Below are 15693 nucleotides of genomic sequence, written 5' to 3'. Positions count from 1 at the left end.
AACAAGTGTCTGAGCAGCCTGCAGGCGTGCAGAGCTCTTTCTATATATCAACCAGACTCCCAGGGGTTGGAGGAGGACATGTTGTGCTTTTCTTCCATGAATAACTTGTGTACAACAGTCTGATGTTAGCCATACAAGTGTCCCATCTGTGTTTAAGTGCAGGCATGCATGCCAATATTACTCTGTGCACATCTGCTCATATTTCCCTTTTCTGCCTGACCTACTCATTTCTAAAATTACTCACCCATTTCTTTACAAGAATGAAGCCTGTCTGTCCGAGGGGCAGACATGAGTGTTGTTGTTCATGTGCAGTAAAGCCCACTTATGGGAACAGTTTCATGATTGAGCTGAAAGAGAGGGAGAACAAGGAGACAGGGACTAGTTATCCACTAGCTGATGTGGGACCTTCTGTAAGGAGCGGAATATAGCAGAGACTAATCTTTCACCCTAATACAGCTCTATACCAGCTGTCTCCCAAGCCCCTGCAATGAAGACGGATGATAGTGAATGACTATGATCAGTGGGAGCGGGAATTAATTTGCTAGTGTAAGAGAGTAAGAGAGAGAAAAAAGTGTATGTGTGTGCGGGCGCGCTCCAGCTGTAGAGAAGTGATAGAGAGTGAACCATTCTGTTTTCATCGGCCATTTCCCCAGGCTCTCCGTGTGTGGAGCCAGCACATATAGAGACATCGCCAAGATATAGACAACTATTCATGTAGCTTAAAATATTCAAGGTAACAGATGATGCAAACATAATAACTCTGTGGTTAAAGAAACGTTATAAAGAAGCAACAGTTTGTACTCTGAGCAAACTCTAAAATGCAGATTAAAATTACATTGAGCAACGGTCTGCTGCTTTTCTCAAGACTCAAATATTTGGGAAATGGTTAGCTGGATTTCCATCAACTTTGGTACAGGTGTTTATGGTACCCAGAGGATGGGTGCATTCGATTATAACCTTGGAAATTGGTAATAAGTTGTCACTTATTAGCAAGGTATCTTGTGGCTTCATTAAGTAGCAAAGAATATAATCATTCCTAGAGCAATAGAGAGAGCTAATCATGTGGCTGTAATGAACTTGCGCAAATTTTGCCAGCAAACAGTCTTTTAGGTATCAACTGTTGCATGAAAAGCATAAAAGCTGATCAAATTCTCCCTGCATAAAGAATATGCTGCCTAGCCAAACCTAACACAAGGCCACAGAATAAAACATGATTTACGCTCAAGAAATGTGCACTTTTTATGAGTGTCTTATAGCACAATTAAATATAACAAACCTCCTTGTGAATTCAATGAAATGTGCTCAAAGCATTCAGATGAGTCTGACTGTGGCGGTGCTCTAAGCTCTTGTTTGTTAGTGTTTGTTTCTGTTTATTTTCCTCATGTTTTCCTTGTGTATCAATAAGACAGTGAGAGATTAACAACCTCCCCCTCCTCACTGGAGTTTAATTCCCCCCAGGAAACATGAATGACACAGAACAGGAGGTTAGGTAGTTATGCAATAAATGGAACGTCGAAAGAGGAAATGCCCTTTTCAAATGCTCCCTCTGCTCTTTGCACCTGAGGGACATTTTAACACCATGAATCTGCTGACTCATTAATGCAAGCAAGAGAATAATGCTTAGTACACACACTATGGGATTCTTTTGCTGCACATACACACAAATACACACACATGCGCATACTTCTCAAAGTAATCCCCTTGCTCTGTTTTTCCTAGCCTAAAATCAAATTGAGCAGCCGCCACTCTGAGCACCACAAAAACAATTTGGCTCCCAGTTAGCTGTGGAAATGGTGAACAATTATCAGATACAGCAACTGTAGCTGGAACATTTGTAGAGAATCTGACACTTCTCGTCTGTACAGACTCACTCTCTCTTTCTCTGCGCTGGGAATACACACAGAGAGATGTGATGGAGACAAAGCAAGAGCAGGAGGTTGGAAATGACAGAATCACGTAGACACACAGATACAAATGCTCTCACACTAACACAGTGTGTAGGCACATTTGCTCACACATTCATCCATGCACGTACATTCTGTAGTGACAAAATATGCAGCAAGATAAGCACACAAGTGTAAATACAGAGGATTCTGAAGACGCAGCTACACATGCACAGAAAATAGACCCATTATTATCACCCCTTCCCCCAATAATGCATCTCACACATGAGCATGGAAGCTCCAGTGGGTTTGAATAGTATTTTGGATAAGCTGCCCTGAATGATTGGCGTGGGTGTGTGGGTAGTAGTGGGCATAGCATCTTCAAAGAGTCATTGTTTAGTGATGAGGTAGGCATGAAAACAAATCCGCGGGACGAGGAGTAGAAACCTTTGTGCTTCATACATCGTCCATATACATTTTCTATAGAACCATGACAGCTATGCTGTTATGTAATCAGCTGTGTATTGAAGCTGTCAGAGTCTTTAGCTGGCTGTGAAGAGATGCTCTATACATAGACGCCTCTTTCTGTTCCTCCTGCAACAGGCCTACACACTCTGACTCACCAACAGCTCCACACTGATCCTCCAATAGCACGTATCTTAAAGATAGATCGACACTGCAAAACTCTTGCAGCAACACTACAGTGGCTTTGTGAAAGGCTTTGTCTGCTATTTTCTGACTTTAGAAAACATGATTAAAGGAAGTCAGATGAGATGTTCCCAGCGAATTCTGTCACAATGAGAAAATGGTAAAAGGAAATGCATTATAACATTGGTAAACACTATTTCCCAGTTCTTCACCATAGTAACCACTCTGCAGGAGGATGGGCTGAGCCTAGAGGCTGAGTGGAAATGGCAGAAGTAAATGTACTGAGCTGGGAAGGCTCATGGACATTTAGAGGAATTTTCTTTACTTAGCCTGTGTTCATTTGCATTTCAAATCAAACTCTGCCCTCAGGATGTGGGCACCTCAATAGTAAAGTGTGTGTGTTACATAAGAAATCACTGCAAATGCAAAGTGTATGTCCTATATTATACAATACACTTCGATTGTGTTACAAACCGGCTCAAAGTCCACCAAATTCCACCAAATGGGAATCACACATGACAACATGTATCTAAAATAATATTTATTACAAACTTAACTTAAAATAACAATGATAATCAGTTATATCAGTCATGAATGCAGTGTGTGGATGAGCAAAATGTAACCAAAACCGAAACCAAAAGTCTAACCCATCTGGTTGGTGGAGGCCTGGAAGGAAGATAAAGTAATTATAAAGCAGCCAGCTAAATAGGCTGAGGCCTAAACTACACAGGTGAAGGTAGTTTCCCTGATGTGCTCTCTAGTCCCACCCACTGGCTCCTGAGCCAAGAAGCTCAAGGAAAAGGGGAAGAGAGGGACGTCACAATTGTCATCTTCCACAACGATGGAGATGAGAGTGGTCCCATCATCAACATCAGAATCGTCTTTGTTGGCCAAGGGTGTTTACACATACAAGGAATTTTAGTCTGGTTTAGTGACTCCCAGTGTACGTGCACAGAATAACACACACATCTTCAGAAATATACACAAGGAATGACATTACACTTGTGAAACTGTAAACAGGATATAATGATGAAAGATGTTTCTTTATACTGTATTGTAGGTGTCTATGTACAGTAACATCTTCAGATATACCTGAGTTATTGTAATGTATTGCACATTTTTTATTTATTGATTTTTTAATGTACAGTGGGTATTATAGTGTTCCAGTGTTATTGCACAGTGCCACAGTGAGTTACCCTCATAATTGTGATGGCAAGAGGGAAAAAACTGGTCCTGTGTCTGGTGGTGTTGGTGTACAGTCTTCTGTAGCACCTACCAGAGGGGAGAAGATGAAATGGGTTATGTCCAGATGTGAGGAGTCTGCTGTGACCTTTCCTGGCTCTGAATGCATACAGGTTCTGGATGTTGGGCAGGTCGCTGCCGATAGTCTTTTCTGCAGGCCTGGTGGTCCATTGTAGTCTGTTCCTGTTCAGTTTGGTGGCCGACCCAAAAAAGACAGTGATGGAAGAGGATAGAACAGACTTGATGACAGTAGTGTAATACTGGGTCAGCAGCTCCTGAGGCAGGAAGTATGTGCTCTGCTGGGCCTTTTTGATGACCTCACCAATGTTGCACTTGCTCTTCAGGTCCTGGGAGATTGTAGATCCCAGAAACCTAAAGGATTCCACAGTCAACGCAGTGCTGTTCAGTATGCTGACATGGAGGAGACAGTGTTGGGGGTGTCCTCCTGAAGCCCACTGTCATCTCAACAGTTTTGAGTGTGTTCAGCTGCAGGTTGTTGTGACTGTACCACAGGGCCAGCTGATCAACCTCCGATCTGTATGCAGACTGTCTCATATTAGGTCAATGACTGTTGTGTCTTCTGCTAATTTCAAGAGTTCATGTACAAAGTCGCTAAATTCAAGTTAATAACATCATAAAATGTGTTAATAAAATGGTTACTAGCTGAAAACTTTGAAGGTGATTTACATGGATTTATTTGCTTCACTATTGGCGCTTTTCCACCACACAGTTCCAGCACGACTCGACTCGACGCGGTTCGAATCGACTCGGTTTTTTTGTGTTTCCACTAGAGATAGTACCTGGTACCTGGTACTTTTTTAGTACCTGCTCTGCTGAGGTTCCAAGCAAGCCGAGCCAATCCTAATGTGACGTGAACAGACTCCCGGCCACTGATTGTTCAGAAGAGTTGTCATTGGAAGAGTCATGAGCCGTCCCACACAAGAATCAAACCCAGCATTTTTAAATACCGGCAACATCGTTACAGCCATACGTTTCTCTTCTCTTGCTTTGTGTGTGACAGAAAGCTACATACAGCAGCAAGTACACCACTGCCTCAATGTCCTCCATTGTTTTGTGTCGCATATAAAACGAAGTCACAGCAGTTTTGCGGAGCTGTGCTATGACGACCCGCCCATGTTGAGTCGGTACTTTTTTGTAATGGAAAAGGTCGTTCCTGGAACCGTATCGAGTTGAGGCGAGAAATGTATAGTGGAAAAGCGCCATAAGTTAAAGCACCTAATATGAGATTGTTTTTTTTATCACAGCCATAAACAGAGTGGGGCATGCAGTGAGGTGAATATTTAGCCTGAAGGAACATCTTCTACTACCATACAACTTGTTCCAGTGTGCTCAACTTCTCCACCCACACAATAGCCCGTGGGGTAGTTGTGTATGAACACACATGGATACACACACACAAAGATACAAATCCAATCTCACATCACAAATTTAGAAACACAGTGTGCTGTTTCTTCATGGGAACACTTTGTACCAGGCTAAATATTTTTCATCCTATTTCTCATTTTCCTCCACTTCATCCTCCTCCACTACTTCGTCTACCGTTCTTGCTCGGCAATTTCTCCTTCTTGCAGTTCCCATGTACAGTGTGGTTTTTATTCTTTGCCTTACAAGAACAGCAGGTCTTCTGTAAGCTGTTACCAATGGATGACAGCAAGCTGACTGTGCAGCATGTGCGCATGTGAAGGAGAGCACTCTACTACGCTGTACTGTAGATGCTCTGCAACAATAGTCGAGCATTTGAGACAGAGGATATAAAGAAAATCTCTGCTCAAGAACAGTACATTTAGCTAAATGCTAATATCAACATGCTAGCATTAAGTTAACATTGCAAAGTTTAGCAGGTATTATGTTAACCATGCTCACTGTCTTAGTTTAGCATGTGTATACTAAGGCTGATGGGAATCTGTTTCATGGGTATTTGAAAGTTAAAAATTGACTAAAAATGACCAGGTGGTGGTACTAGATGAAAAGGTATGGTGTTGGTTGATGCCTATGTTATACATGGCCAAGTGGAAAAGAAGTGAAACCCAGCTACTACTGTTTGTTTGTTCTTCCTTTTTATTTATCTCCAAATTCCTTGAAAAAGCTGTCCTACAATCAAATACATAGCAATTGCTTATAAAACAAAACATAGATCCATTTTATTATTTTAAGAATTTGTTATTCTGCTTTTCTTAAAAGAGAACAGATTCTCCAATAAATAATTTCACTGCTCAGCTGTATTAAACAAATAATACAAGGAAAAAAGAAGAAAGGCAAAAAATAGCTTAAGTGGTTCCTACAGCATTAAATCAGAGGTGGATGCAGATTTGATGGCTAAAGGGTGACCTCTTTGATTGCTGCCAATCTATGGGAGTCTAGCAAAAGACTATGAGCCGGGGGAGGCGCATATCCAGAGAGCCCGGCTTCCATTAAAGTAATTAGAGGGTAATCAGGATGGGGACACTGCTTTCCCCCCTCGTGCCAGCCCTCACATAGACCTGTTGCTAGGAAACCCAACGGAGGGCCCGTGGAAGGACTATCAAAAACAAACCAGCCTTGTGCCTGATAATAAATTTCCTGCATCATGGAAGGTATCACTGAATGGCAAATACAGATGTGATGGAGCACTTGTAAGACTGAAAGACAAGGCTGGGGCTGTGAAAAGGAGTGAAAATAGCTTTCCACCATAGGTAGGAAATTGGTTTTGAGGGCAGAGAAATGACATGGAATTTATCATATTGTTGTATATTATGCAATCTGAAATTGATCGATTTCAGTAAGGCAGGTTAAGAACGTAGGACGAAGCTGTGAATAGGCTGTGATACATGTTACGCTTTCTTTGTGCCTCCATAGGAGTATTATCACTGCTATTGTATATGGTGTCTCACAGCTGCTTGTGAAACAGTCCTGAAATTTAATCTATGGACAAAAAGAAATATTAAAGATGTCATCAAAAGAAAACGACTTCTCGGTGGTGGGTCATCTGGACCAGACTGTAGCGGACCATTGATGGTACTGATAAAGTCAAAATATAGAAGAAAAAAAAGGGATAAAATTAAATGTTTAGGAATATAGTGGTTATCATTAAAAATAAATATCAACATACTTCCATATAGATATTTTAAATTAAATAAATGTGTTAGTCATGCTGAGTGTTTCTATGTACAGGAATCTTTAAATTAAATGTTGTGACTATTTTACAAATTGCCATGAGACTGGGTTGACAATGCCCAGTGTATATCCATCCCAGTAATGATGGAGCAGCAGGTCATTTTTGAGAAGAGGGGAACTCATGGGTTAATTATCACACATAATGAGACAAGATGCTTCTTCCTCACAAATCTTTTTCATTCCCTCTGCCAGTCTCTTTCTGACGAACACACTCTACCTCACTCCATTTGACACTCTTTATTTGCCTCCCTCTTGATCCGCTCTCTCTCTCTCTCAGACTCACACTAATTATTATACATTTGCTTTCCTATTTGCTGATTCTCTTATCTTTGTGAATTCCCCCATGGATGCAGAGGTCCTGCAGGCCTGGATGGCAACTAGTTGTACTGAGACCTCAGTGGTGCAGAGTGAGACCAGGGAGAAAGAGGAAAGACAGACGGCAGAGGAGTTACAGCACAGAGGGTGCAATGAAGCCAACTGTATCCTGGAGAAAATGAATGATGTGATGTTTTCGTCAAGGTATGATTCACTCGATCAGCAGCTGCTATCACGGCAATGATGTTTCGCAACACAAAACTCTAAAGTCATTCAGTTGTTGCAGTTGTATGATATGAAGACTGGCGAAAACGGATCCCATATGACAACTAGCCACAGCACACTAGCTAACACAACAACAGCGTACTCAACACATTTTGAGGCCTGGACAAGGTGACACGCACTCATGCATTACAGACATACATAAAATAATCCTAACCTTGGCTTCACTGTCCATGAGTCATATTATCACTCTCATGGCTCCTTTCTTTGCATAATATATGGTACTCAAAGGATCATAGTCGTACACCCACTCAGTGCCCCTGAAGAGTTCTCTGCAGCTACCCATGACTTGGATCGGTGCTTCAGTGATCCTCATGCAGCAGCAGTAGGCAGTTTTGTATAATGATTCATAGACTCTGGATCTTCCCGCAATGTAAAGTCACACGTCATGAACGATAAGCAACAACCAAGATAAGTAGGCCTCTGCATCCTTTCGCTGAAATATTGGCTTTAATCGAACGTCCTTTTGTGTGTGTGGTGATTGAGTCCAAAGATTGCAATTGGATTTCTGATGTCAGTGTGCAGACCTTTTCTCACTCCTATGTGCCGGTCTATGAGTAGGCAGGATCTGTACACGTCCCTCTGTGGATGTGACACTGCTGAAGTATTTTCTCTGCAGAGAGCACATTTTTTTCTCTTTTTTTCCTTCTCATACTGATAGGGTGCTGTCAGAATTACTGATACATACGCTGCTGACTAGCAACTACCAGGGCAGTAACTGGAATGTGCAGAGGCAGAAATGTGCTTTGTGTGGTAAATTTCATAAATAATATGAGGCAGTATTACCCACAATCCCTCACCTTTTGACAATGCATTTTATCCCACTGTCACTGTTGAATGCTGACAAAACCCCCCAGAGTACAGAAATAATACTGGTAGAATATATTTTAAAGTGATGCTATATCTCATCTTATAACAATAGAATTAATGCTGGTATTTTGTTATATTTGTCAACATTCAACTTTGTGAATTGATTGAATTGATTATATTTGCCCGTATCACTTCAGACTTTTGTAGGGGGGGGGGGGGGGGGGGGGGGGGGGGGGGGGGGGGTTAGCCTCACTTTGCAGTCATTTCAGTCATATTGTAAAGAGTATAGGTAATATAGATACTGTATGTGACTGACTGTGAGCTTGGTTTTACACTATTTTCCCAGTTTATTAGGTACACCTAGCTAAACCAAATGCAGTCCAATACAGCAACAGTGTACAGTGTTAATAGCAGCCTTCAGAGGTCACATGGTTACATGCACAAAATATTCCAGTTTTTGGCCTTGTTCTAAAAAAGACAATATTTCTACTAATCTTTTTACACGGCTAATGAAAATGAATATCCCAGCATTCCCGTTTACACGCAGAAAGTTTTCAGGGTTTCCAGGGAATCTAATTTCTCCTCAGGCAGTGTGGTAAACTGGTGAGTTTGAGGGCTCCAGCATATTTGCACACACACTCGGTAAACAAGTAAGAGGGCCATGTGTTGCAAACTGTGGTGAAAACCCCAACTGATATAAATTATTCCAAATGTGCTGTATGTCCTAAGAATGTTCCTAAAACCAGAAAAATATTGACATATCCCATGTCCTAGTCAGAAAATGCTACATTTGGTGGGTGCGCAGGTGGTCGAGTGGTTAGAGCGCATACCATATACGCAGCCGACCCCGGCTCGAATCCCGGCCAGAGGTCCTTTGCTGCATGTCACACCCCCCTCTCTCTCCCATGTTGTCTGTCTGCTGTTGAATAAAGGTGTCTATGCTGAAAACAATCTTTAAAAAAAGAAAATGCTACATTTGGAATAAGGTCTAATTGGGAATATCAAAATGGAATATACTGTTTACATGACAAGTATCAAATATAGAGTATTTTCATATTTGGAATAAGAGTGTAATATTGGTGTGCATGTACAATTAGTCAGTGATGTAAATAGGGTGGATGAAATGTAAATCATCTGTCACTATAAAGAAATAAATTTCAACAAGATCTGAACGTTTATTTTACAGGACTGTTGTATTACACTGTTAGTTTTAGCTAGGTGTAGCCTACCTGTACTGGCTGTATACTGTAAACACCATTCACCATGTCTAAGCATCTGAAATGATGCTCATTATCCACCCCTAATTAAACATTTCATATAGCTGCTGAACAAAATAGGTGAAGTCCTGTCAAAGCTGATAGTATGCAGCTGCGTATGAGTGTATGTTTGTTCGCAGGGTACTGTCGTGTGCATGTACATCTGTGTGTATATAGGAGAGTGTGGGTGCATGTATCCAGCCCCTCATGACTAATCTGACAGTCACACTTGTCCACCTGGTTCTTCCTTTATTATCACTGCAGACAGCTCAGCGCCTCACCTTGTTCCCTCGTCTACTTCATCTCTCGCATGTCTGGTTCTCAACAGGAAGGTAATATACTCACCTCCAGATACCAATACTTTAAAAAATATTGCCCCACAGAAAACTAGGGGGCAGGGAAACCATGCAGTATGCAGGGTCCAGGTGTAGAGGCATAAGTGCCTGAGAAATGGAGCAAATACATCCACATTATTCAATCATGGGGTGAAAAGTCAATGTTTTTGCTACGCAACTTCTTGTAAAGTGTGTCCTACAGATAGTAAATTTGTAATTTGCAATGATTGCAAAGCAGCATAATAAATATAGCAGTGCCATATTGGCACTTTTTTCCATACCTTAAGTTGAAGTTGTTCTCTTATTTTGCACAGACAGTGTTTATATGTGGAAAGCCATGTTGCATTTATGTATGCATCCAGTGGAGCATCACAATAAAATTAGGTGTTAATTCAACAATAGGAGAAATGTTATGATGTTATCTAACAGTTTTGGTGTAAAAAGCCTGCATATATTGGTATTGGGTGATATCGGTATCGGAAATTAAGAGTTGGGGTATATCGGAATATCAGAAAAGTCAATATTGAGCATCCCTAAATTTAACCAAAATTTATTTCAGCTTTAGTCAAATTTTATTTGATTTTTGTTAGTTTTTGTGATGCATATCCACTCTGCTTTAACACAGCAGAGTGAGTCAGGAAATCTCAGTTGTCATTTCCAAACCCCGACTGTTTGAACAGAGCCACTCACTCTCCATTGTTCCTGCTAGCATTATCACAACTACCTGCGGCTGCGCTCTCCACTGCAGACCATTTGATCATCCAGAAGCTGCATATTCACTCACATGTTCACTAAAATATTGCTGACTGTTTGGCTTGAGGGAGATGCCGCCCCACACCATCACACTGTCTCCACCAAAGAAGGCAGAGAAGATTTGGCAAAATGTTCATGGGTGCAACCCACATACTCCGCTCTGCTGCTCATCCACAAATGCATGTTCCTTACAAATGTGGCACCATTTAAAAAGGAAATAAACAGGCTTTCCAAAGGTAAGATTTATTGCCAAGAAGCATTGTTACAACAAAGAAATACTCCAAACACAGATACCAAACACAAATGACCTAACTTTTTGTGCTATGTTTATATTCATGTTTATCCAACATGAAGACGGTTGACTGCCAATAATAATAATAACAATAATAACAATAATAATAATAATAATAATGCCTATATTATTTATATATTCATTCCTTCAAATAGAAACATGAGGTTACCTTTTTATAAAATAGGTCAAATAATGTCAAATAAATGTACTTAACTCCTGCCTACACCCCATGACCCTCTAGAGGATAAGTGGTATGGAAAATGAATGAATGTGTGGCTACTCTGCCTCTTATTAATACCAGTGCAACTGTTCAAGCGTCTAAAACAGCAATTCATTCATTTGTCCATTTGTGTGTCTTTTACATTATCATTTATTTTTTATTCACTGACAAAAAATGTACTGCCTCTTGTTGTAGTTCTCATTTTCAAAAGTTTTTTTTAAATTTAGCTGCAGATAAGAAACCAGCATTTTTACAGTAAATGAATGTTGGGTTATTGTGGTTTTGTGTAGACATTCAGAGTCTTATCTCTTTTCCATCTTGACCCAGTCAGAGATGAGGTCATGACCCCCCGCAGAGCTCTGACCACACAGGAAGAGATACAGATGATAAGAATATGATGAGCTTTGTGTTTGAGTGCTTGTATTAGTGTGTTTGTCAGTCTGTGTGCCTGCTCACACATTCCACTAATGTTTGTCATTAAGTTCACCAACAATATCTTACTCTCATCCTCCCATGGGAACTCTTTCTCTTTCTGTTGGGAGAATCTTTAAAGCTTACATTACTGAGATCTTTTTTTTTAATTTTTTTATTTCTTTCTTTTATTTAGAGAGTATCTGCCTGTTTCAAAGGAAGAGAGGAATGCAGGAGTCTTCAATATGTTCAGGGCTTCACTACTGTTGCTGCTGAGGAGATCTAACAGAGAACAGAGTTTAGAAGGAAAAAAAGGTGAATCCATTGATTAATTAGACTCACAAGCCGATGTATGCACTCATAAATACACTGTGAGTGAATCTGAGTATGAATATGTATAGTAATGAATGCTTCAATGTGAGGAAATAGAAACCATAAGAAACACCAAAACAATGCTGTGCACATACTCAAGCGGGTTTTCAGGAGCCAAGATGTGTAATATGAGGCATTTACATACATGTTGTGTGTGTGTGTGTGTACTATAGACCACATGGACAACCAAACTGCTCTGTGGCCTCATGTAAGACATCAACAGGGTGAGGTAACCCTAGCGAAGCTGATAGGCTCCACTGACTCCGATTACTGTGTTTTCTTGTGTATATGCATTTTGCGGGTAAAGTCCGATGAGGTAATGTCATACTCCATTATTCTCAGATAGCCATAATCCTGTAGGTGTGTGCCTGTGTGTGCATGTTAGCATGGTTGGTCTCTAGGGAGAGTCTATGAGGATGGACTGGGGTTTGATGACTACTGAAAGGTAAGTTTGGGAGGAAGAAAGTTTAGGCTACATCTTTCCCTAAAGATCTATGTCACATTAGAGAGTCTCCACTGTCTTCCTGGTCTGTAAAGGTAGACTTTATTACAATGAACTATCATGCTGTACTGACGTCCAAAAGCAAGAGTCACATTCAGTAAGAGACAGAGAGCAATATTTGTCTGCTTCTGCTACAGGTGAAACTAATAGAAATGTGACTTTTAAAATCTACATGAGCTACTGTTTGTTATATTTGTGTAAGGTGTAATAATATATGATAGTATGTTTGTGCAATTCTCTTGTAAAAGCTTATTAAGTACTTCATACAGAGGGTGGAGTAAATAAAAGAACCACTTGACAATACAATGCAAAGCAATAAATTAAATAAATAATCTGTGAGACATATAGGTATTATCATAGACAGAGAGAGAGATGAAGCGGGGATAGGGTTGAAATCCAGTGGAATCGGATTGAATGAAAGAGAATCTGAATTAGAAAGGATTGGACAGGATGGAATAGGTTTAGACTGGATCAGTTACTACTAAGAAAGAGGAAAAGAAAAAAATGGAATGTATCAGATTGGATCAGATAGGATAGGATATGATTGGATTGGATGGGATCCAACCAGATAGGATAGGACTGAAAGGAAAGGGTTGGATCAGATAGGATCGGTTTGGATAGGATAGGATAGGATTGGATAGCATAGTATCAGATAGGATTGAACTGAATAGGATAGGATGGGATAGGATAGAATAGGATTAGATTTAATTTGATCCTAAAGCAAACTAGAATAGGATCAGATAGGATAGGATCGGATCATATTACATCAGATTGATTCAGACAGGATAGAATCTCATAGGATCTGATTTGATTTGGTTCTGTCATAAACACATTTATCCAAATTTGGTCCAAAAGAAAGGACGTGGAAAGAAAAGGAAAGATTCCAGAAACAAAGCAGGTGTGCATGATGAGATTTCCTACTGGTTCACTCATGCGCATGTGTGTATTTGAATACACCAGATTGTTCAGAACAGCATATAGACAGTCTAGATATGAGTCATTCTTCACACCTGGTTCAATGTGACAGATGCTCTAACTCTTTCAGGAGTGATCAAGGACCTGTAATCATTACTAATAAAGACACGAAAACAGATTATTAGACACCAGCGATTCTAATAATTGACTCACGCTGAATGATGTCAGTGTCTCCGTAGGGAAACTAGCTGAAGGATGATGTCATGGGCTAAAGCTAATTATGTCCAAGGCTCCACATTGGTGTCTGGGAGCCTGATTGGATTGGCGACATGCACAATGGATGATGTCATCCATCTCACTTGGCACTGGCCCAATTGTGCCATGGGCACTGCCTGTGTGAATGATGAACTGCACTAATAGTAACACTGTTGTTATTCAGTAACACTCACTGAGCTGATGCCTAGTGACAAGAGAAAGCCCAACAGAGAAAAGGAAAGGGATGGCGAAACAAAATGAGAGCTTGAAAAGTAGTTCCCTCCAGGCTGTTTCTGACCTGTTCTAGATGGTTTTAAATAAAAACCTCCTACCTTTGAAAGGGCAGGCAGACAGAACACGATGCTTAAGAACCCTGCACGACTGAGAGGAAGAATGTAATGATTGTGAATCACAGACAGGCCCTCACAGGCACTGGCATGCTTTTTATGTCGGCTAACGCTCCAGCCAGAGAACAGTTTGCAAGATTGGTGTTGAGCAGAGTGCAATAGACTATAAGACACTGTCGCAGTTATAAACATAAACGAAAACTCACTGTACATTGTTTGTCTGTACCACTGTCATTTGTCATGGGAAGTGTAGAATTGACTGAGTCTTGCCTTCCCCTCCTCCCTCTCTTGCTCGCTCACCAATCTGAAGTGACAGAGATGGAGACGGAGTGTTTCGGCAGAGAAATCCCATCTGTCACCCTGGCAACGGGAGAGGTGGGGGGGATATTATCCAGTGGAGACAGAGCACAGGCCTGTCAATCACACTGCCTCTTGGAGCCTCTGGTTGGGAAGTAAGAGGATGGAGAGAGGATCAATAAGAAGGTAAGGGCAGAGAGCAGGAGGAAGTGTATAGAGACAGAATGTGGACATTAGAGAATTAAATGGCAAGTGATACTGAGGTAAAGATGAGTTTTTTACTCATTTATTGTCAGCCCTCCGTTGATGAATGCATTGAATATTCAAAGTTCAGAGAGTACATTACTCTCTGTTTCTTGCAGGATCTTCTTCAGTCCCATCTACTGACAAGCTTGTCAATCCATCATTGTAAATCTGAGCAGTGTCCAGGTTTGAGACAGAAATAGCATCCTTTCAACTAATGTCTTCAAAAACTGGTCAGAGATTCCTGGATAGAGTTCAGATCAAAGCTCTCAGTCATAGTGAAGCCATCAAATGTAAAAGCTCTTAAAGTTAATTTTGTGCATAACTAAAAAGGGCAGTTTAAGCAGCATGTACAACTAAGTGAGACAAGTTATAATTAAATGAAGTGCTACTTTGATTGTGGTTAATATAGAAACAGAACAGAAAAGTATAAAAATACTACTTTCTTTTTCTCAGTTAAGATAAAAAGGCTTTTGGCTACAAAATTCAGATAGAAAGTCAAATGGAAAGAAGAAATGTGTTAAAAAGTGATTGAGTGTGCTGAAGAAAGACAAATAAGAAAGCCAAAGGAAATCAGTTAGTTATTTTAATATAAAGAGTTCAGCAGAAAGCCAGTAAAAGAAAGAAGGAAAACGTCAGTCACATAGTGAGGTGTGAATAAGTGAATAACCACATTCCCCACTGAGATTCAGATATGCATGAGGCTGTTAACTGCACTCCCTCTTTTGCAGACCACTATTAATCATCAGGAAATACCCCTTCATGTTCTTAATATATATCGACCACACAGACTTCCATTACTAATGAAAGACTTTGGATATAAATGGCTACAGTTAGCGATCAAGCAAAGGTCACAAGGAACAAAGGAACCAGTGGAGAAATTGATGATTTTTTAAAAATTCAGATTAATCTATTTAATCTAAATAATCTAATAATTGATTGATTCTTTATTATTCAACCTTTATTATCTCTTTCTCTTACTTACTTTGAGTACTGTATGTGATAAAATAACTGTAAATGAGTCAGTCTAAACAGGTAAATACTTGTATTAGGCAACTCTGAATAATCTCATTTTATCTGATGTTGTAATATTTTGTAAGAACTGCCACTGAGATATGCAGCCAGTGTGTACAGTGTTCAC

Source organism: Scomber japonicus, chromosome 8, assembly GCF_027409825.1.
Source record: "Scomber japonicus isolate fScoJap1 chromosome 8, fScoJap1.pri, whole genome shotgun sequence".
In the NCBI taxonomy this organism is placed as follows: domain Eukaryota; kingdom Metazoa; phylum Chordata; class Actinopteri; order Scombriformes; family Scombridae; genus Scomber; species Scomber japonicus.
This window is presented reverse-complemented; position numbering follows the sequence as displayed.